At 36.7% G+C, this 24,608-nt stretch overlaps 1 protein-coding gene across 3 annotated transcripts in view; it reads right to left on the reverse strand.

The window, feature by feature from the left end:
- The window catches only part of LOC107084467 (glutamate receptor ionotropic, kainate 5-like), a 271,088-nt gene that overhangs the window by 217,838 nt on the left and 28,642 nt on the right, over nt 1–24,608 (reverse strand). The gene's annotated exons all lie outside the window — the stretch shown is intronic.

Genomic DNA, 24,608 nt, shown 5'->3' on the forward strand with positions numbered 1-24,608 from the left:
GACCCATCAAGAAAAGTGGGGAAATTTTTAATGGTTACCACTGTAAGGCCATTGGCATCAGTGGCCACATGCCCCTTGCTATTCTACTCACTACAGATTATAACACCAAAGACATGGTAGAGCCCGTGAAAAAGACAGAAGAAACATTTTTTTCAAAAGCAAAGGAATAGAAAACGTAAATGAAGTTGAGACAGAGCTCCAACAAGAATAATTTTAAGCAAGCCAGTGAAACCTCAAACACAAAGGACAGTCCGGACCTGGCATTGTTACTTTTGGACTTTTAAGTACCATATGTGCCAATCTTAGTGTTACTATTCTGATGTGTCTGAGTGAACGATTTTAGTGTACCACTATAAACCAAAAAGAGTTTTGTTAGGACTCCTGTCTGTGTGGTTTGTGTTTTGTCTTCCTTCCTCCACCAGGCGGCATCTGGTCCTGGTTTGCCTCCTCACACAGCTGCGGTGGGTTACCTCGTTAACGGATTGCTCTTAAGCTGCTGACTGCCATTACCTCAATGCCAGAGTGTTTGCCAGTTTTGCTAAATCAGACTAAATCAAGCAAGTTTTTGTCTACCTGAGTTTTAACCTCGTTGTTTTGTCTTTCCCTCTCGGCAGGAAGTCATCCTGCAACTGGATCCTTCTGACTTTCTCTCCCCTGGAAGGAACTTCTGAGAATCAAGCTGAGCTGAGGCTTCAAGGGTGTGATTCTGATCAACCCATTTCCCCAAGGAATGTCTGGGGCTTCTCTCTGAGCAGGGGATTCATCTCCACAACAACCCGTTCAAGTACCGCAGGAAATCTAAGTGGCAGTCAGCTTCTCCGTTACCCTAAAAACAACCGCATTCTGGGTAAACCCTGTCCGCCCTCCATCGATTAAGACAAACACTGGAACACCCCCACACCGACTGGAGTCAAAGAGTCAACAATTTTCTGGAAACGTGAGTCTGCAATCTATTTCTCCTCTTCATGTTCGAGAATCAAATTTCCCACTGAGCCTGAACTAACCGCAGTGTCTTCCCCTTAAATTTCCAGTTACGGTTGAGCAGTGTTCAGAGCTACACTGGATTCATCACTATCTTCTCACTAAACCTGTTGAACTTTCTCTCTGTATTGGTTTTTTGCATGTGGGTCCGAGCTCTTGATAAAATAATGACAAGTTTAAATACTAAATACTTAAGGCTAGTCTTTGCCATTTTTTTCTATCCATCTTAGGGCTGGGACCTCAACGCAATAGTTTTGATTGATTAATTAGAAACATTTTAACACATCACTAAAAATGAACAATTTCTTATATACATACTAAAACCCAAGCGGAAAACTATGTACTCGCCGTTTCTGGTACACCCGTAGATCTGACACACCAGTGGCGTCACAGGCGTTGGTCTACTGGGACAGACCCGGAGTGGCTAATTAGGAGAAACTGGACAACTCCTGGTGGGCCGGGGTTTAGTTTTGGGCCACAAGGGCCTTTTATTTTTTTGTTTTCATTGAATTTCTTTAGGCCGGTGTTCAGGCAGGAGCGGATCACCTGCGCTGATAACGCCATCCCTGAGCTGCCTCTGTCTACACTGGCAGCTTTTTTTTTTTTCTCTGTGCACCTTGATGTGACCTTATGCACTCTGTTAATGCAACTTGGTGATCATGGCCTGGAACCTACAATCTAAACAATTGCCAAAAACTAAATATTGATATTGTAGTTTCTGTTTGGATTTCCTTTTTCATTTGGTTAAATAACCTCAGAAAGTCAATTACACAATACAGATTTTGGGAAGCAAAATTTGGTTAGATTTGGAACCGGATTACCAATAACCCTGTGTTTCTTTAAACCTACTTTGTAACAAAACCAAAAAAAGGATGAAAAATAAGCCAAAAATGGGAGTGCTGAATTTCCATCTTAGTCACATTCTGTTGCACAGCCCAACAGCATGCAGAAGCAAAAGCAGGCTTGTGCTGTTTACTTGAGGCTTTCACCCAGAACAGCTGACAGAGGAGACATTTATAGCTTTTACCATCCTACATGACTCCAGAAGCTCCCTATCAACATATACACCTTCCATATGATCACCACGTATCATCACTGCTGTGCTATTTATTTTGCTTTAAATGATAAACTAACAGACTCTGAGCACGGTTTATTGGTTCCTGGGGTAGGGGGAGGGGGGTGAGTTGGACTTCTCAGTTTTTCTGTGCAAACAATACTGGATGCTATGCCCTGCAGCCACCTGCATTTGCATTTATTTGCATTTGCTCAGCACACGCTGCTATCAACACGAATCAAATCCCCCCCAACTGAGAGAAGCTGGTGAAAATAATTTGAAGTATAAAGTTCAATCCAGAGCAACGGAAGACAGATTCTTGATATGATTCTCACTGTCATACTGAAATAATTTACAAGTACCTATTTTTAAACCACAGCATACGTGACTACACTTCATATGTGATGTTTTAGCTTTAATGATCATGCTAAAAATAAGCAATACATTCCAATTATTTGGACTGTCAAATAAAAAAATTAAAAAAACGTCTTTTGCTTGGTAGAGCTATTGTTTTTTTTGTTTTGTTTTTTTCATTATGTTATTTGGCCTCTTTACTGAGCATAATAGGTGGGAAAGGAGCCTTGCCAAAGGAGACAACTATGGAGATTGATAAAGCGGGGAACTTAAACTGGCAACCCACTGGTTACTGGACAAACCCTTACAGCTTAAGCCAAACTCGCCTTTGTTAATTAAGAGGGTCGGATCCATCCTGTGACCGAGTCCTTCTCATTACTTACTTTGTGTCTTGGATGTTATGAGCTACTAAAATGAAGCAAAAGAGCTTTATGGCAGGATATATTTGCATAGTGTGATTTTTAAAATCTATTCATCCTGCTATGAGTTTATACAATTAAAACAATAATTAAAACCACAACCTTAAGTGAGATTTATTAGGATTTTAGGTGAAAGAATAAACAAATTATTTAAAGTTGTGACAGAAAGTAATGGTTTTCAAACTACTTTACAGAATAGATATGTTACAAAATGTAGCATTAAGTCGTTTTATTCAGTTTTATACTGATATTCCTGAATAAAAATGAATCCTGCTGGCTGCTGTCTGAACATACTGTATCTTATGTGTTTTATAGATGAAGACTGGGTTCTTAGGCTGTAAATCATGAAAAATATGGAAAAACAGGAAATGACAAGGTAATAAAAAAAAATGGAAGAACTCTGAAGGTTAAATAAATTGAACAAAAGAAAAAGTGCAATCAATGCCAGCACCGATTCTAAGCCTAAACATTGTATTCTATCATCACTGAGTTTGACATGTTTAGAGTAAGCACTGTCATATAATGCTTCAGGCAACACTTACTATTTGCATGGCTGGTGAGTTACTTACTGTTGTTGAAGGATAACTGGCAATATGTAGCTAAAGCACAGCTTACTGTGTTTCACAAAGAGGTGAGAAACGGGCACAAGGGGCATTAAAAATTAAATAGTTGGAACAGAACGAGTGTTGATGCACTCTTCTAGTGTGATTCCTCTTGGCTTGCCACATTTTTTGCCTAAAATAAATGCTGATAATAATATTAAACCTTTTTTTAACATACTATAGATTACCATTATTTTAGATTGTAGATGTTCATTAACTTATTTATTCACAGAGTTAAGACCAAAGGTTTTCAAATATTGTTAGGTTTGGTGGAGGTTTTGAGGACCCAAATGCAGAGAGGAGTAGGCACGGATGAGTTTGGATGATTTAACGTAGTAAGTCCAAGGGAAACAGAGGCAAAAATCCAAAATACAGAAAACCAAACAAAACCAATAAACGTCAGGAAAATACTCAAGGGAGGCAAGAGACTAGGAGGCAACTAACATCTTCAATACAGACAAGTAACAGCCCTGAATGAAGGCTCTGGTGCTCTTTTAAGCCCAACACTATAATTATCAAGATTACTTTCACCTGTGTAGGCTACCGAAGTTCTCCACAAAGATCCTTTATAGCAGAGATGCACAACTCGCACTAACCCACACACAGGAACCCTGACAATTGTTTAATCTGTCTATGAAATGTCTGGAAAATTATTGCGCTATTTTGGATTGAAGTACTTTAAACAACATCTTAATCTTGTATTTTTTAATTTGTGAAACTTTACCCAAAACAATAAAAGGACATGCAAGTATTCTCTTCAGTATTATCACTTTGGAGAGAGAAAAAGTCTTTGGCTAAGAGTATAAACCAGACCAAAACGGGATAACCATTTTGGTAAAAAGCGAATAGGTGTTCACTCTGTATCCTTAAAATCTACTGTGGAAAAAACAAACAAACAAACAAAAAAAAAAGATACATTTTCACCCATAGCTAATATGATTAAACCATAGAAGTGTTATGAAAAGTGCCTTACTAATTTAGGTTTCTTACTAAACCTAAATGATTATAAATTTTGACCAATCAGATGGTTTAACACATAAATATGTGTTGCTGTGCTCAAAAGCTTATTTATTCAGTAATTGAGGAGCAAAAGGTTTTTAAAATTAATATGGTTGATAGGTTGTTTTTTCTTAAAATGCAATTCATTACGATCACATAATTACAGACTATCTATCTATCTATCTATCTATCTATCTATCTATCTATCTATCTATCTATCTATCTATCTATCTATCTACAGCTACCCCAGTCTCATAAATTCACACATATATACAGACGGTACTGGAATAATTCTTGTGCGAGCTGCTTTGTGTGATTGCGTAGCTGAGAGAGGTGAGATGTTGACATATAATCAATGTTGTGTGATTGGCTGGTGACCCATTGGCAGCTAGTGCTGCAGGCTTGTTGTCATGATGACCAGACTTATGAAGAACACTCACCAACTAGAAAATTGTTTGAAGGAGACCCTTTTTTATTTATGTGCATTTTTAGCTTCCTTTAGTGTTTTTCCTTTACTATTTTTGAGAACCAATTTCTAATATTTGCTGATATATTTGATTGGGAAACACACTGAGGAGAGAGGTTATTTTTTGACAACTGAGCAGCCTTTTAGAAAAGTATATTCTTCATAAAAAAAAAAATCTAATTTTTAAATAAAGAGCCAAAAGCTCCAATATGTTTTGATTAGATTAGATTATTTGACCAAGACATCAGTGGTCTCTGGTGTTTTATCAGAGCTCCTCTTCTTCATATTCCTTCTCACATAAACAAACAACCGACACAGAACCTTACCTAAATGTGTCCAGAACATAATCAACCCTCAAATGTGAAGATCCTTTAATCCCAAGCATGTAACTAATAGTCAATGTAGGCCAAAGACGAATTGTTGCTTGGTGTAATATAAGGCTGTAGTGCAACAGCGTATGTCCTTTTAAAAAAACAGGTTGCTTTCTAATAGAATCTGACAAACAAATGGAAATTTAAAACATAGTGGATGCCATCAGTCTGCTTAATTTTTATTAAAAAAAATTTAAACCGCAAATCTTGAGGTTCAACCTTATTCTGACATACCATCAATCCAACAGGCCAATATTTGTACAACCCCCCTCTATGACAACCCTTTAAAATTACATGCTCCTTACACAACAATTTTAAATGTTGCCATTCAGACTTAAGAGCACTCTTGTGCTGAAAAGGGACACTCTTCACTATAACACTGTTATCAGATAGCAAGTCTTTTTCCAGGTTGGGAATGAGCTGAATTAAGCCCACCATAATAATATTAATACCAATTATTGCTGTAGATTTAAAATACAGAGTGTGTGTGGCACACATTGTAAAGTGTTCATGTAAACCTTTTGCAACAGTCGATAAAGAGTTTTGCACACCATGGAGGTCTGTGCGCAACTGGCACAGCCAACTGGCTATCACAGTTTGTAGCAAGGAAACCAGCTAAAAAGAAACATTCTGTCTGTGCAATTTGAGCATGAACAAAAAGATCGTTATTTTAGGTTTGCATATATATGCTGCCATGCTTTATGCACTGGCTGTGCACTGTGTTATTTATTCCACTAACATGTTTTTTAAATAAACATGTTTTTAAAATTAAAGTGTAAAGTATAGGCATCTAGCTTAATATGCATATAATGTATCTACACACTCAGTGGTGGACAGGAGTAAAGTTACGTTTCAGGAGCGGCAAAAGCCTAGTGTGCACCAAGAAGACACGCGCGCTAACGAATGATTTCCGGAAATAAAAATGAAGATTACAGGAAGTCTAATCACCAAAACAAATTCCTTGTATTTGTAGAAAACACATTTTGGCAATAAAGCATTTCTAAAAAAAAGATTCTGATTAAAATGGAGACAGTTTTGAACATGGATGAATCTGTAGCAGAATTTTGTCTGAATCTACCATATGCTTCTCAGTTCACCAGAATAAAAGTCCAACTCTCCCCTCTTCCTCTATTTTAACCTCCTCATCTTACGCACAGGTTGTGATTTCCTATTTTCATCTATTTCAAAACACTCGAATTCAACCTGAAAATGTTGAACATTGTTCAATGTTACTTTTTGCTGGACGGAGATAGCTCTACTGGAACAAACATATATTTTGAAGGCATTGCAGCGTAAACAACAAGGCAAAATCAATGTTGTTTACAATATATTTTATTCAAATTAATAAAAACTAAACATGTTGTTACACTTTTAATTCATTGCTTTTGCTTCAAAATAAATATTTCTAAAATAAAGTCTTTGCTGCGATGGACTGGTGACCTGTCCAGGGTGTACCACATTTTTCCCTCATAGACTGCTGAAGATGGGCACCAGCCCCACCATGACCATGATGGATGGATGGATGGATGGATGGATGGATGGATGGATGGATGGATGGATGGATGGATGGATGGATGGATGGATGGACTTTTGTTACAACTAATCCTAAATCCCTTTAAATCACTTCAATTTTCATCAATTGCAATAATCTGACATCCTGATTTGTGTATTTTATTCTAACTATGAATGTTAATCAGATGTAATTCTTAGACACTTTATGCCATACTTATTATTTAACATCTAAATCTTCGGGTAGTTTTAAGCCAATGTTAACATTATGTAACATAAATAGAAGAAGATACTTGAAACTTAATCTCTTTGGGGAGTCTGTGAATCGGACAAGCTGATTAAGTTCCGATTTTCATGGCCAATGGAGTGCAGCAGCAGACAATTAGGATGAGGATGTGCCACTTGCTGTGGTTGTTATTTCCCAAGCCCAAAATGACCTCCGGGAAAGACTTGTGGAGGAAGGAGGGGAGGAGTGAAGATTTAGCTTGCCCAGCATTGCTGCTCATCACAGCGCGTTTGATCTATTGCCTGCCACCTCGCTCCTCCCTCCCCACACTCACTTCGTCATACTTTGGCTGGTTGAGCACCACCAGCCACCCATATATTAACCACCAACCTCCAATAGATGTGATTCACAAAGGTAAAAATAACCATGGCCCTCCTTCAACCCTTCTCCATCCTTCCATCTGGGTCTCCACACGTCTCCCTTTCCTTTCAATTCCCCACCACTGGCATCTGTGCAAATCAGTTGGTGTATCAGAACACCTGCACTTTTGAGGTTTAGAGGTTCCCACAGCAGCTAAATGAATGCCAATAGGCACATGGTGTTTCCTGCCAGACAGCTGTGGGGAAATGTAATCATCATTAATAAAAAAAAATAGAAAATACATTATTTTACAGGAATTTCAGAGGCTTCCCAGCTTGAAGTTGAGCATCCAGCTGCTAAATCTTATTATAAATTATAAAGTACCAAGGCTTATTCTACAATGTGTCAAACAGCAGCAGATTATGCCAATTCTAATTAGCGGTTTCATTATTTTTTCATAAAATATGTGCAGTTGACTTAAAAAAGATTAATCCATCAATCACAAATCGGTAAAACAGTAATTATCCTGTTATATTTAGCTGTTTAACTTAAATATGGGTTAGGTTATTTGCTAGTTATTTGAAAGACAAATTGCAAAACTTCTCTAACAACAAGTACAAGTTTCTATAAACTATGATAAATTTTAAGGTATTTTATTTTCATAAAAAAATACTTAAATAATGATGTTTGTGGAGTTTTTCTTATCCTCTGGCTTCACAAATATGTACATTTGCTCCCGAAACACTGTGTACTGCAAATCTTAGAGAGAACATTTAAAGAAAAAAGAAAAAATATTCGATTGGCACATCCGGACTATACTGTAGTTTTTTGGCAAATCTTTACCAATGCTTGTGAGAAGGAAAGTATCTTCTATCTATGTTACAAAGTAAAAGACATAGTAGAAACAGAAATAAGGCTAGTGCAATCCCATTCAGAAGTCTGAGTTGCCCATTGAAAAATTTTTAAGACATTGTAGGAATAATGTTTCAAAAGGTACGTTACTGTGCAGCCTGAAAGTATAGTATAATGGACAGATTACAAAAATTGATAAAGCTATCATAACTCTTTATACTGCAGTATTATAAGTGATGTAATATTATCCAGAACAGTAAAATACAGTTTATTTGTGTATATTATAATACCAACGTAGGTAAATTGAATAAGATCTGCTCAATTAGGCTTGGATGATCATCAATTTTCACAATTGTATTGAAAATATATTTACAATATTTGTATTTCTCCAGCTTTTTTAATAGCTTCATTTTGTTTTGAGGACTGCAATAAAAAGCTAAAACATAAATTCAAATATATTTATTTTTCCTCAGTGCTCATAAACTGCCATAAAACATCATTATTAGTTCCATCTTTTCTTCCTAGACTTTAGAACATCACTATGAAATATATTTATATAACACCTGCTTAGTCGCTAGCTTGACACACCCTCAAACCATGACTATTCAGAGAGAAATCTACCTAAACAAAAGTTGGATGTTTTTACCTGTACCTTTTACCTGAACATGAAATTGAAATATTTTTCCACCCTGATCCTCCCATCTTAATTTGTGAGGGAATGTTCCTCAGAGAGTTGGGGAAAAGAAAAAGAAACATCTTTGAGTAATAATAGAATTTATTTTTGTCATGTTTATCAAAATTATTGATATTTGCACAAATTACAGAGGAAGTCTTTACCTTCTTTATCCTAGGTCTGCCTTCTGACCATAGTGTAGCTGAGGAAACAGTGAAATGGCTCCAATGTCAGGTTTTCACTTCTATTTATCCCAAAGCTACACACCCTCTCAGGATGTGCCTCCCAAAGTCTATAGCAACTCATTCTGAACCCACAAACCAAAGAATTCCTGAACAAGGTAAAAACAGAACCTCAAAGTTCATCATAGCCTTGAACATTGTAAATTCCCTCTAGCTGACACAGAAAATGAACAGAGCTATAGAATGAGCAGTAACTCAAACAGAAAACAGAAAAAAGAAATTAACCTTCGACACACTGTTATGAAGACAGTACCTGTAAATAAGGCAGTACCAAAAAGATTTCTACTTTCTATTTGTGTAGCTTGAAATAATTACATTTACTATAATACGAGAGGTAGGATCAAGTCATTACTTTCAAAATATATTCATGTACGATTTAAAATGTATTTCTTATTTATAGAAAATACCACAGTTGTGAAAAATTGCGTCTTTGAAATTACTTAGATTAGCTAGAAGGCCCATCCATAGATGGTGCGATAAAAACAGTGATAATCCGACCAAGCAACTTCTTCTTTCTCTTCATCTATGTTGACATGGATGTTTGTTTTCTTCATGTCTGCCTCAAGAATGTTCACTCCTAAAGAGAAATTAGAAGGCCTTATCATTACCTCTAAAACTAAAACCACATGAAACTGATTTACATGACAATTAATGAAAAATGCATTTTTTTTTATAACCATAATGCCTACCATTGATATGAAAGCTCAGTAAAACATTTGTTGCTTTATCTTTTTTTTTCATGGACACAGAAAGAGAGGTGAGAAAGTAAAAGGGGACAATAATGAAAAGTATAGAGAAACAGGAAAGTGTGCATGAAACGAGAGAAAATAAAGCAACCTAGCAAAAATAGACAATAAAGAGGATTTACAGTAGCTCCTTGAAGTCTACTTCCACACCTGTCTGAGACAAGAGGAACACAAAACAGGAAAAATCTAAACAGCAAAAAGAATACAACAGACATCCAAAATGAACATCAAAAAAGCTTCCAGAGCAGCAGGTACCCCTTAGATATCCATGTTTGTTGAAGGCAAAACTTATGGTGATTACACCTTGATTATCAGGGTGGTAGACAGTATATCTGTAGCTACAGCTTAGTATTTCGTATTATTGTGCATCTGTGAACACCTTGAACCAAACTACCATGGTATGTATGCATTCATTAGTATTTTTGCGTATGAAGGATTTACAAAGCTTCTTCAGAAGAAAGAAATATGCTTAATAGCTGGTGTGGGTAGCCTAAAGGCTGATTTATACTTCGAAAGTAGGTAGTTTGCGTAAGTGTTGTAGTGAACGCAAAAGATGACCCCGCCCTTCCACAGACACTCTGCCGCATCTCTCCCAAATTGTAGGTGACCGCAGACAGTGCCGCAGACAGGAGGCCTTTGATTGGTCAAATCTACATCCGCTTGTTTTGTTTTTATGACCACAATTGCGGAAAACAACTTATGAAGTTGGACCGGCTAGAAGAGCGAGGTGCGCGAGAACGCTGGGACTTTTTTTTCGCCTAGATCCCCGCTCTTTTTTGCCCTCATGTCCCTCTGTTGTCGAACAAACTTGCCTCCATTTCCTCACTGCCAGCTGTATGTAGACCCACAGCTAGTCCATGATTGTACCTCGTGCGTTGTGGCGTGTATATAACATAGTGCAAACTGCACTTCAAATTGAGCATAAATCAAAAATGTCTGTGTCAAGCTCACTGCGACACACTGCTGCAGGGAGTATAACCAGCCCTTCAGACCCCACAGGGCCCAGGACCAATAAAGAGGTGATCCCGGTCCCAGATATCCAGGGGCGCCCCACATCATTGGGACACAAGGAGGGTCGACATAGGGTTGGCCGTGCCTACCGGAGAAGGGCAGATGAGAGCACCCGTAGCCCGACTCCCAAGGGGGCAAACCCTTGGGGGCCGGACCCCTCAATCACTGAGGGGTCCGACCCCAAAGGTCACCAGGAATGAGACCTTGCCCACTGAAGTAACCAACTCTCCATCTAGAGAACCATAAGCGTGCCAGCAGAAGCAGGCCTGTAGAAACAGCCAGTAGAAACAGACACCTGTTTCACCCTGGCGGCAAGCATAAGAAGGGGAAGGGGGAGGGTCCTGCTCATACTTGGAGTCTAGTATGTTCAGTAGGTGGGGCGGGGAAGCAAACACCACAGACAATTACACAAGCATCCGGTCACATTCACACACTAAACATATTCTTACACTCCTCATACATATACTATCCTCCCGGGTCAGGGGGCCGATCCCCCAACAAGGAACCGGTTCTCGGACCCAGGAGGAGATTTTTGCTTTGTCATTTATACAGTCATTTCTCTGATGAGACAGGGATTCTTCAGCTTCCATCACATTCTAAAATATATTTTTAAGACTAATAATATGCATTTCTACAGCTTGAATATATGCTGGCAAAATTCAACTGAGTGAATAAGAAATGATGTGGTAGGCTACTCACTACTGGCAGCAAACAAAATGATGAAGACACCTCTGGAGTGTCTATATGAAAACCAGTAACCTGTCTGTTAAGGCTCACTGCTATTTCCACTGATGGGCTACCTGGAAGTCTGTGTGGGATTCAACCAAAATAAATAAAACTGCTGCCCCTTTTCGACCTAACAGCCATTCCTGGGTACGGAAGAAGAGTCACAGTAGACATGCAGCTCAGCAGGGACACAACCATCGATTTCCGAGTGCCTGCACAGCTTCTTCCCTCATTGAGATGAGCGCCTCCACCAAGGCCACTGGTGATAACAAGGAAAAGAGGAGGAAAGAGGACAGTATGGCCAGAGCTCTGGGAAATCAGGCCATAATTAAAAGGGCAGAGAAGCCCTGAGCATATGGTAACAAGGAGATGAGAAAGGCGGAAGGAAGGGGAAGAAGAAAAGAGAAATTCAAATAGTAAAAAATAATGGAGCAAAAGCAGAGCAACAAAAAGGCAAACTGAGACTAATGCCTAAAATAACTGAAATAATTTGGAGCTAAGAAAAAATCAAATTATAAAAAAAAAAGATGGACAAATGTCGATAGAGAAATTGTAAGGAAAGGTGTGTTCAAGAACTGAGAACAGACTATGGGAAATAGAGACGAGAAATAAAAAGGCCAAATTACATAAAAGATGAGACAATTCAAAGAACAGAAAAGTTTCAGAACAAATGGATAATGGGGAAAATCGTGGCAGACAGATAAGAAGCAGAAATAACAGAACAAAACAACTAAGCAGGGAGAAGACAGACAGAGAGAAATTAGAGTGAAATGGAGACCCAGAATAGAGATGAGATAAGGAAAAGCAATAGAAAAAGAATAGGGAGAGAAAATGAGAAGTCAGTGCAGAGCACACAGCAGTTGGCATTTCAGCTTTTGGCATATAGACCTCCACTGGCATTAATTATTCTTAATTTTATCTAATAATAAAGAAATGGTGATGCGCCTGAGTTTCCAACTAAATCAAGAAGAACAAAGAGAAACACACTCAAACTAGAAGCCAGGTTTTTATATAAAACTCTTAAGCAGAAAAAATAACACTCTTAAGTGTACTGTTTTCCAATGTATTGATAATAAAAATAAATCTCTTATTTCTGTTGTTTTTTTTTTATTTCATTTCAGTCAGTCTGATGATGGTGGCTCATAATCTCCTTCCAATACACAGTAAACACACTTCTCAAATCAAGCTTTGTCCAGCCATAGAGTGCATTCAAAAGAAGTAACTAAACTTCAGTATAAACAAAATACATCAATCTGTCTTTTTGCAGGAAGTTTTAGTATCTCCATTTAGTATCAGCCATTGAGGCCAGAAAAACTATGTATTTTTTTTCTCATTTTGGGCAAAGACATAGAGTATTCAAAACATCCAGAACTTATCTCCAACGACAGCCTAACTTTTGCATTACTGTACTCACGTCAGCGTAATGCCAATGATAAGTTATAAGCCAGTGTCCTTTGTTTCTTTGGTTGCGGTATTAACCTAACTGGTATTTACCACCCACAAAAAGAAAGAATAAAAACATAAATAAAAATAAAAAGAAAGAAAGTTTGCAGTTGCAGCAGATTCAGCATCATGGCCATGGGCATGAACGTAGGGAGGATCCATCACACTCACCTTCTCGCTCACCCTATGATAGGAATGAAGTCTGGAGGAGAGCTGACGGTTTCTTCCTTTGAACTCCCTTTTATACCTAAACGCTGCCAATACACCATTATATAGAAGCTGTAAGTTAGCGGTCGTCTAGAACACATCAAATACGGTGATATGCGTTAAGGAGATAAGTTCTTGAAAAGTTATGCACAAGTTACTCATAGGTCTTGGAATTATGAGTAATTTACACTTAACGCATGTCAACGATCAAATAATTTACCTGTACCTTATGCCCCAAGTATGAGCCTACTTTGGCATATGTGTATCAGCATGCTTAAGCGTACTTATAACAAAACGTATCCATAACTTATCCAACATATGCCAGCTAACTATTTACGGTACTTAACAGATGGCAAATGACAAAAAAAAACAATAACTTCTTGTTGGATTTAATGTATTGGCCTAATAAGGACTTCGGACCTGAATGACACTTTGAACACTTTGAATCTGGCCATCTGTTCTGGTTCGCTTTTTTTTGTATTTGTTAGTTCTTCGAACATTTAGCTTAATACTAAATCAAGTGAAACTAAAGGCAGTCAAAATGCCACCAGGGGCATTTGGATGACATTATCAGAACTATTGCTTTAGATTAAAATGACCTCTAAGGTATTGCTGTGATCATAAAATGGAAATAAATTATCGATTTAAAAGCATAGAAATGCATACAAATACATATTCTTTTAATGCTCTCTTAGCAGTAAGTGTAAAATATCACTCCACTCTGACAGGAAAAATACTTGCTGCCAGGAAAAAGAAAATCTACTCATTAACTCATTCTACATTGTACGATATGCCCAAGCCCTCCTCTTATGGTAAAACAGTGACCCACCCTCTGACGTGACTCTAATCTTTTCCACATGTCTGACACCTCTACACTTTGTCAACTCTAATTGGCCATTAAAACAAACGGTAGTCGAGGTCCAACCGCAGTTCAGGTTGAACTTTAGCCTTACTGATTAATCGATATCAACCTTGTCACAGAAATTGGGACATAGAGGTTTTTCTTATACTGTAGAGTTCCTGTGAGTTTTGACCCAACATGCGAAGAATATAATAGAGGAGAGACCTTTGTGTTCTTTGAGCAACGATGTACAACCGTTGCAGAATAAGAAAAGGTGAGACAAGGTTGTGAATCCAAATTAGATTCATTAAAGGGAATTATGCACCCAAGTAGTGCAGAGCAGATCATTATGTTGGATTGTAGTTAGAATTTTACTTTTATTTAAATTTTACTCTCATAGTAAAAAGTATATTTCAGTATAGATCTAAGTAATGCAATCAAAGGTCATAAGCTTTAAGTAAGGTTTAAATTTTTAAGAATATTCATTTACATGCAATTACTTATCACCATCACTATTGTTAAAGGTTTGGCAGAGTTTAGCAATATTTTTACTTTTGATAGCAAACATTGTCTATTCAATCAATTCAATCAGGTTTGGTCCTAAAAGTAAAGCATCAATATAGTCAATGTTATACTTGTTTATTTATGATGATATAATCAAGAATCATTTCAGTATAATGTATAAAGATGACCATAGATCCATCCATCAATCCATTGATTGACACATTATTGTATTTTTAATATATATGAAAAGCCTCCAAAAGGGCCACCAGGAGACTTACTAAGAATACTTACTTCATTCGATTGTATGAGCGGCAACTGAACTCTGAACTTCCCATTGATGACAGATGGCAATTAATACATCTAACAAAATTTTTTTACAACATTTGTTAACTGGATTCATATAAGATTCTTTTGCATGTCTAAGTGGCAGAGAAATGCAATCCTAGATAACCAATGAAGTGCTCAATCTAAAGCAGGCTGTCATTTTTTTTATTATTCTTGTCATTCTATTCTAACCATTATCCTGCACTTTACGCTAAATGTGTTTTAAAAGGTGAGAAATGCCTGATGGTGTAATTACCTTGACGTTGTTGCATAAATTATTAATGTATAAAAAATGCAACAGGCCTTAAGTCTATTTTTAATTTCTTCTTTTGAACTGAGAGAGTCTGCTAGTTGTATCATTATAAAACTTGCGACTTTAAAAAAGCTGTCTATAACCCAGTGGTGTGTATAGTATTCAGCTAAGCCAGAGGAGGTTACTGGGTTAATGTTGTAAACTAATTCTTTTCAGTTTTGTTAAAATAAATAAATAAATAAATTCTTACCAACCAAATCTGCTTGTTCAAGTGAGCGTGTTCAAACAGATGTGAAGAGGCTACAGCTTTAATTAAATTGCTTCCAGTGTTTGCTGCGGCACCGAAAACTGCTGTTTGCTGCCTGTTTATTTTCATGTCAATAACACTGAGGGGACTGAACACAAACAGCAATAACCTGTCTCTGAATACACTCTATTAACTTGGAGCAGAGCTGTGACTCAGAGAGGCTGATTTGCAATTTACCCGTTGCTGGGGGCCAACGGTGGCTACGTTCATTAACAGCAGCACTCACATGCTGCAACAAACAGACAAAACAGGCTTCTCTAGCAACAATGTACCTGATTGGGATAATTACGCAATACTATTTTTTTGTGGTAAGACTACAAGATCTGAATTTATTTTACTTTGAAAATCCTACTAAAGGACCAAAAAAGTATTCAAAGCCTCTTCTAGCATTATTTTAATAACAAGAACCTTTTTACAAAAATATACTCCCTGACCCCTTAAAGCTTTTGTGGACTATTTTCTTGACTTTTTTAAAGACCTGCCCAATCCACTGAACGCCCATTTCTCCTCATGCTCGCTCTTTTTAAAAGTTTATGGTGCCCGAACATCTGCTCTAACCCCTAAATCCCTCAATCACTAAACAGAGTGGGGACTTCAAAGTGAACTAAGTCAACTTACCGTTTGGACAGATGATCACTTCCCCGTTGGTCCACTGCACGGTGCCTGCGCCATCTTTGTTATTAGTCGCCGCTGTGGGGTAGCGACAACCTATGGTGATAGCGGGCTGCTCTGACAGCAAATCCGTAATGCTTTGCGAGGAGAACTCTCTGCGCAAAGCATTCTGGGATATATCTGCCTCTTCCTAGGCCTTTCTTTTTCACACTTTTTTTCTTAAGACCCTCAGCCATTTTCAAAGAACCGCCGTGAGAAAGGTGAACTTCAATGAGTGGCTGAAACTGTAGCTAATCACAGATATATGCCTAAAAGTGCGCATGCACAGAAAAAGATAGCTAATGGAGCGACACATTGGACGGCCTTATAGTACATAAACATAACAGAATGATTGACAATAAGGAGGACCACTTGTTTAGATGATCCACCCAGAAAAGAAGAATGTCCTCTATACTTTTAATTAATTTATAATGGTTTAGTGCAAACATCAGTTCAAAGGTGCAAAGTATTGCTTTCTGTATTTTTGCAGTTCTCACCTTTTTTTTTTTTTTGCAACGTTTTCCTTCCACTTTCAACTTTTTTAATGTTACACATGAAAACATCCTCCAGGCGTATCCATCATACATTTAGTTTAACTACATAACGAAAAACAGTTTTATAGATTATAATTCAGCATGTGCACCATATTTGAATCAAAAACATAATGAGCTACTTCATCCCTAAAAGGTTATTTGAAAGGGGCTTCTGATAGGCAACTTCATAAGACAGTTGAGAATAGTTTTGAAATGTTCAGTATCTGCGAGTTAATTTATTGAAATCTTTCTAAATCAAGTGTAATCACAGCACCTGCAGCCTCTCAACCAAAAAGCCTCTGTGCAAATTTATGTGAATTTACAGCCTGCCAGCTCAGTGAGGCATACTGAAAACCTGGCAGAAGAAAAACAAAACAAAAATAAATCCAGCTGTGCTAAAACTACAGGCATTTGAAACAAAGCAGCGTGGGAATGTTAAGCGACTAACTGTTATCCTTCACTATTCCGACTCTCCTGGAACTCATCACACAACAAAACAACAATAAATAATGTCAGTATGTTCCTGATTGTTTGGTATTAACAAAGCTTTTACAACATGTACTAAAAGGGCAACTTTTCCAACTGGGATATTAGAGCAAAGTAAATTTTATCAAGATAAAGTGTGTGTTAAAAAAGATGTAAAAAAAAAAAAAGGAAATACAGTAAAAAGGAAATACTTAAATCAATGCTTTTTAATGCTGCATATTGGGATTTGATGTGTTAATGTAGGATTTAAAAGGCAGTTCTGATTGTTTCTGTTAGGTACCAACAGTACTGGAGTGACTTTTTTAAGATAATCATCATAAACACATCTCTTCAACACTGAATGAGGATAATTTACATTATTGAAGTTTCATTGAAGTAACAATTTGATGTGTACAATGATATGTACAATTTCATTCTGTTTGAAAATCTATAAATTTGGGATTCTGCATATTTTTGTTACCAAGTTATACCTATATAGCGCGAGGAACAATAGTAGTCACAGTCAGAATGAGGCACCACATACACAATAAATAAATAAATGAAAACGGCAAATTCTCAGTAATTCAGGTCATGCCAACCACAAGACAGTCTTAAAGTGGAGGCAACGAGCCTTTTTAGAAAATGTTTTCATACCAGAAGTCTTTTTGAAACATTGAGGGTTGTACAAGAAAGTAGTCTATAAGAAATATAGAAAGAAAATCTGATGTTTAAGTGCATTAATATTCTGCTAAACATATATATATTTCTATCCATCCATTTTCAAACATGCTTATCTCTGCTGGGGTCGCAAGGGGTGCTGGTGCCTATCTCCAGCTGTCAACGGGCGAGAGGCGGGGTACACCCTGGACAAGTTGCCAGTCCATCGCAGGGCAACACAGAGATAAACAACCATTCATACACACACTCACACCTAAGGGGACTTTAGAGAGGCCAATTAAGCTAACAGTCATGTTTTGGACGGTGGGAGGAAGCCGGAGTACCCAGAGAGAACCCACACATGCTCAGGGAGAACATGCAAACTCCATGCAGGAAAAACCCCAGGCCGGGAATCGAATCCAGAACCTTCTTGCTGCAAGGCAGCAGTGCTACCCACTGTACCACTGAGCAGCCCTTTTGCTATCCCTTTTGTGTAATTATTTTCTTTTTCTCTTCTGGTCAGAGTACTAATTATGGTCTAGGGAAAACTATATGTCTCCAAGCAGTGCAGGGTTTTTAAACTGAGCAGGAATAGTATGAATGTTCTTAGAGGCTCATGAACATAGACATAAAAAAATACCTTATGCCCTTAAAGCAGAGGTTTGTGGATCGTTATTAGTCAGGAAAGGGCCAGAAGAATGCAAATCCTGCCCTTTATCCATGGTAAGAGATTTTTAGTTAAAAAAAGGGAAAAAATTACCTTTGGAACCATTTCTAATTTAACCCTCTAAAGTAAGAGGGAAGTAATGGAAGACAAAGCCAAAGCTCACTTTTATAAAACATTTTGTGCTACGGTAGTGAAAAAACATGCGTCAGAGGGCTTTTTGCATTTTCAGTGGTGCTTTTCAATTTCTATTTTGCAGTACAGCTTTGTCTGAACTAAAAGAAAGCAGTAAATAAAATTCATAGCTATAAGCTGGCTAAATCACTAAATATGTTAGTTGTATATTTTTATCAAGAGGCAGACTCTGTTCAGATATAATGTTATAACTATTTTAACCTAATACAAAAGTAAAGCCACAAATCACTGATGTATCAAATGATACCTCCTACCTGCATGTTTCTGTCAAGTGATAGATTACTGAGATCTTTAGCATCTCAGTTACATCCTTAGATGCATTTTAGAGAGGAGCAGCACTTTTCAGCTTCCTGCTGCACTTTCATGTTTAGGTACATTTTAAGAAAAACAAAAACTGGTGTGTTGTAAATGCTGAATGTCAGATTTTTCTCATGTTTGTGACTTCTTGTTTTTCTATCTCCTGGAAAATACTGGTAGTCCTAATGTAATAATGGATCCTAATGTCATAAGTAATCAATATGTATTAAAATGTCTCCATAAATGAGAGGGAAATGTAATACAAGTCTGATGTGGTGAAACAAATTGGCACATCATTTTCATTTCCTAATGATGTTATTACATTAAAAAGCAATTCATCAGCCTAAAAGCTAAAATAAAAAAAAGGCTTTACACTTCTTTTACAAATCCATATGGACAATTATGAATCACATTATTCAGATCAAGGTTAAATAGAAGAGTTTCCTATACATTTAAGTGCCTTAAGTACCGTACAACTAAGGCAAAAATGTTATCTTAATTGTAAATTCTCGATATGCCATTGTATATATTAGATTAGATTAGATTAGATTCAACTTTATTGTCATTGCACAGGTACAGGTACAAGGCAACGAAACGCAGTTTAGGTCTAACCAGAAGTGCAATAGCAGCAAGTGCAGGATAAATAATGGTTCTATAAATACAGGACATGGTTTCTACTGAATAAGTACAGAGATGAATACCATTATATACAGAATCTTACTAATAGATGAATATAATATATAGATAACTAGCGTTATGAACTAAATTTACAGCTGCATATGTACCGAATATAATATACAGGTGGATATTACTATAAAAAGGGTTTTACAGTTATGACCAATAGCATATATACAGAAGGGTTTTACTATAAAATAAATAAATATAGTTTGGACAGAAGCTATCTACATTAAAGTGAAGTGGAAGGTAATTATATACATATTTATTTATACATATTTCATCAGTCTTTAAAGGGAAGCTAGTCATGATAGATCATCATGAGCTGATCATGCAGAGGCTCTAAAGCCTAAGGGTTTCTTTAATTGTGCTAAACTATTATAAAACATCATGATTTAAATCCTATGGCTCACATTTTACAGTATTGCAGTTCTGCAAGTATTTTGTACACAATTTGGAGTTGTGATTACTTTCCACAGCTTCACGCTCCTTAGCAGCCTGGTCATGGCACAATATTTGTTTATGTGGAGACTGTGTATTGTATGTTGCTGTGCGATGACATTTCTTTGGTTGCAGCAAGAGTACTGGGCGATCACAGAGTTCATTGAAAAATGCCATCAAGAAAGTTACAAGAAAAGGCTTGAAGTCCTGTCAGCCTGTTGTGGATGTGATCCGCCATTGGTATGAAGGCAGTATAATTAATCTTGCTTTAAGTTCTTAGTTAAAAACAACCTTTTTCTTTTTCTTACACTTACTTACATAAGTTATTTATTTTAAAAAATGCATATTTCTCACGCCATCCAGGGACTCTTCTTGCAACACACATCACAACTGAGATCTTTAATAATGTCTTTTAATGAGGAGCAGCTCTTTTCAGCTTCCTGCTGCACTTCTTAAGTTTAGATGACGTACAAAAACCTCAGGGACATGTCTTTTTAAATACCTTTTCATGGCTTTTACCATCAAAATAATGACTGCTTTTTGGAAGGGGTTCAAATAAATGAAAGCTTGTGAAACATCCATCATTTGATTTAAATTTGTTCATTAATTGTGTTGATTTCGCTGTTGTGAATAATAGTATACTGTTGGAGTACAACACATTTTATTAAAAGCTGTCCTGGTACTTTTAAGTCAGTAACACAGTCAACTCTGAAAATACTTCCATGTCTTTGGACACTAAGTGAGTACATAGCATCACAAATCTTCCAACATATTTAACACTTGACATGTTAAGCTTTTTTCATATATTGTGATACATATTGTTAGTACCAAACATAAGACTGTTTTCAGAAAGCTTTAAGCTATTCTCAACTGATCATGTTACATAGTCCCAGTTGGAGGCCCAGCTAAGTTTTGCAAATTGGATGATTATAATGATAGGACAATATTTTTTGGCATGAGTTACACATAATCAAAGGATGTATTATCATTAAACAAATAGTAAACAACAATGCTACAGCAAAAAAAAAAAAATTAAATGTATATATATACATAACTGGATATTTTATAAAGGCTTTGGCAACAATTATCTAGATTCACAATAAATGAAAAAGTTAATCTGGTAAGTGGTGTTTTTGTTGTTGTCTGGATTTATAAAGTAGCTAATGTAACTTAATAACATAACTTGTGGGATTTTAAAGTGACCATTATCATTTGGTGTGTCGTTAAAATGAATAGGTATATAGTATGCAATTTCAGTGCAGTTTATTCAGTACATTTTTAAAACCCATATCAAAGGCAGAAATGTATGGCTCTTCTTATCAATCAAATAATGGAGGCTACCAAAAAAGTTTATCAACATTTTTAAAGGGGAACATATTAAATCAATAAATGTACATCATTTATTCTATTTTATATAAATAGCAGTGCAATACATCAGTCACTGACTGAGATTTAGCATTTATATATCACATGATTAATTTTTTTTTGTATGTAATATTACATGAAAAGCTTAGTTCATTTTTAAAAATTGATTTAAAAAAATACTCTGCAGAGCCCCCGTAGAGCAAAAGTAAAACATTTTACTGTGTAATGTAGCTGCGTTATACATTTCCTCTAAAGCTCTGTGAACTGTTAATTTACAAACTGTGCCCCAGAAAATACCCAAAATCCCAGTGGAAAAGTGAAAACCTGATGCTGCATTCTGATGCCATGTGAGAGAGGTAGTTGACCCTGTCCAAGTTATTCCTCTTGTTTTGGTTGCTGTGAGCCGTGTGATTTAATGAAGAGCAGGACTGGATATTCATAGCTACACATATACAAGGGGAGACATAATGGTTCCCAAGGTCTGATCTTTAGCCTTAACATCTGCAGACATTCTGTTACTACGGAATAATTCTACTTGAAGGCCCATTAAATAAATGTGTTTCATCTGCAGCTGTTCTTTAAAGCAGCTCTACGTTTTTTAGACTTTTACATACTATTGTCATTTTTACAATGCAATTTTTTATGTATTCCCCAAAGCTTTGACAAAAAGTGTAAGAAAAAAACTTTAAAAATAATGAAACAACTTCACAAAGACCAAAACAGCAGTCGGTCGGAGATAAGGTTCTAGTTTACAACAGAGTTAGATTATAAAATCCTATTCAGAGCTACACAGGAGATTACAGTTCTGTATGAAAAAAGTATAACCAACATAAGACCTGAAAGAATTTTATCTTAAGCAACACTTTGGCCTTGTTTTTACAACCAACTTTTGTTTTAGCTTCTTTTTATCTACCTGAAATTAGCTTTATTTAGTTGTTTCTAGTTTTCCTGTTTAAAAAATTTGCATTAAAAACATTTTCATTGGGTTTTTTCGCCAAATTCCCTTTAATTAGATGTGCACAGCACAACCATCTAATGGTAAGTGATGAAAGTTTACCTATCAGAGGGTTAGTCCTTTTTATTTAAAAAATAATAGTTTTTCCACATTTTTTGGTTTTAATCTGGTTGGAAGTTATGTGTACAATCAATCTTTTGGTTAAAACAACACTCTAATTTGGTAGTTTTTCTAACAAAAAACTATAATTTGCCACTTTGACCAAAATACTGCTTTGGTAGTATAATAACTTTCAAAAGCCAACACCCGTTATCAAACTAAGAACCCTTGGATAGAAAGGCTAACTCCTTCAGCAGACACAACCATTGCCACTGAAAAAAAAAAATAATAATACTACTAATAATACAACTGAAACCAGTGGCTTGGCCAGTTTCAGACCATTATATTGTTTAATCTAACCCAAATTGTTTTAACCAACTAGATTGGTTGTTTTTCCAACCAATCTATTCTTAGAGTATAACCAAACTCTATACAACTGACCCCTACTCTCCTACAAACTTCGACATTTCGATGGAATACCAAAGACAAATTGAACGCAGTCATTATACGCACAAACTAATGTCTCAAATGTCAGATTGACTCCAATGTAACCCTGTGCTGAAATGTCTGTCTTGTGTTATATGTGCTTTTCTTGTTCTGAGGTTTTTTAAATTTTCCTCAAACTGTATCCTGTCAAGGATAAAGTGTCAAATTGCTTTTTTTCCCCTCTCTTCCCCAATGTGGCTCCTATCCTTCCACAGAGATCAAGGCAGCACTATAGGTAACCGCTTGAGAACCTGGGAAGTCATAAGAACGCGACAAAGGCAGCGTTCTGCAGCACGCATGGCCTCAGTAAAACCATTCCCCCTCTGAGCCTCCCAACCCCAACTCAATGTATGTGATGTACTGTGATGAACGATTTGTACTGAAACCGTAATCTTGATTACAATGTAAATTGTAGTTGACAATAAAGTTGTTTGTGTGATTGATTGATTATTTTGGTATCAATGTTGTTTGCGGTTTGAGTCAGTCCACATCTTCCACTGTCACTGCCTCAACTGCAGGTATGGGGCTGTGCTGCACAGCAAAATCTGCCAGAGTGACGGCGCAGAGGTAGCCTATTTTCCCTTACTGTTTTAGCTAAAAAAAATTAAAAATTATTATAAGCGTGATATTATATCAGGCAGCCGAAAATCATGATATATCGCCAAAAGATTTTTTCCCACACCCTTACTTTCCTGGAGTTCACCACTTCCAGATAATTGTTGCTTTGTAAGTAAAATGTTAAGAGTTAGATTAGAACTTGTGGTTCTCCATGTGCTTCTGCATTTGGGTAAAAAAAAGCTACAAACAAATGTATCACAAAATATTTTAGGTCTGCTGAGCAAAAATACCAGAGGATGAGATTCAGCCTGAGTTATCCTGAAAAGTGAATCTAACACTGCTACATTAGCCTTACTTACACTTTGCATAACCTGAATAAGCAGTAAAAAGATGAAATTATTGATCTTTTTCTGCAAGGTTGCAAGCAAGAAAATTGTCATTTCAAACACGTTGTGATGCTCCTCCAAGCATAACACACAATAGTTTCCAATCGTTTAAGGTCAAAAGCTGGCTCATTAAATTCTGTAATGTTCATACTTTAGTTGGGAAAGGTCAGGTAATGATTTCTCTCTGATCAACACTGTAATCTGGGCAACTCTCCATATATTGAGCTGTCGTTTTTTTTGGTTTATATTCTAAAATCTCTTCTCCATCTTCCTTCATATATGAGCCGCACTTAAGTTACAGGATCAATAAGATCAGGGCCACTGGGAGATATCAGGGTTTATGGACTGGTTGGGGTAGTCATATATTGTGACTGGAACAGAAGCAATGGATAAACATACAGCATTCAAGACTTATTTATCCAACTGTACGGTCATAATGCTCAAGCAATAATGCTTGCAGCAGGTAGATGCAGAGTTTGATAAATGTCGCTATCATAGAATGGTAATGGTGTATCTAAAGAAATGGATATAACCTAAGCCCCTTTACAACCAAAGATCCAATATTAAAACCCCAAAGATTTGTATTATCAAGGTAATACTGTTGTTATGTTTCTGGCCTGTCAACTAGTATTTTCATTCCCCTCCCCCTTCTGCTCTGTGCTGCCTCTGCTCAGCCTAATTGCCACTGATTCCTCTCACCTGTTTGCCAGC

The sequence above is a fragment of the Cyprinodon variegatus genome, unplaced genomic scaffold, assembly GCF_000732505.1.
Source record: "Cyprinodon variegatus isolate N-32 unplaced genomic scaffold, C_variegatus-1.0 Scaffold101, whole genome shotgun sequence".
Lineage (NCBI taxonomy): Eukaryota > Metazoa > Chordata > Actinopteri > Cyprinodontiformes > Cyprinodontidae > Cyprinodon > Cyprinodon variegatus.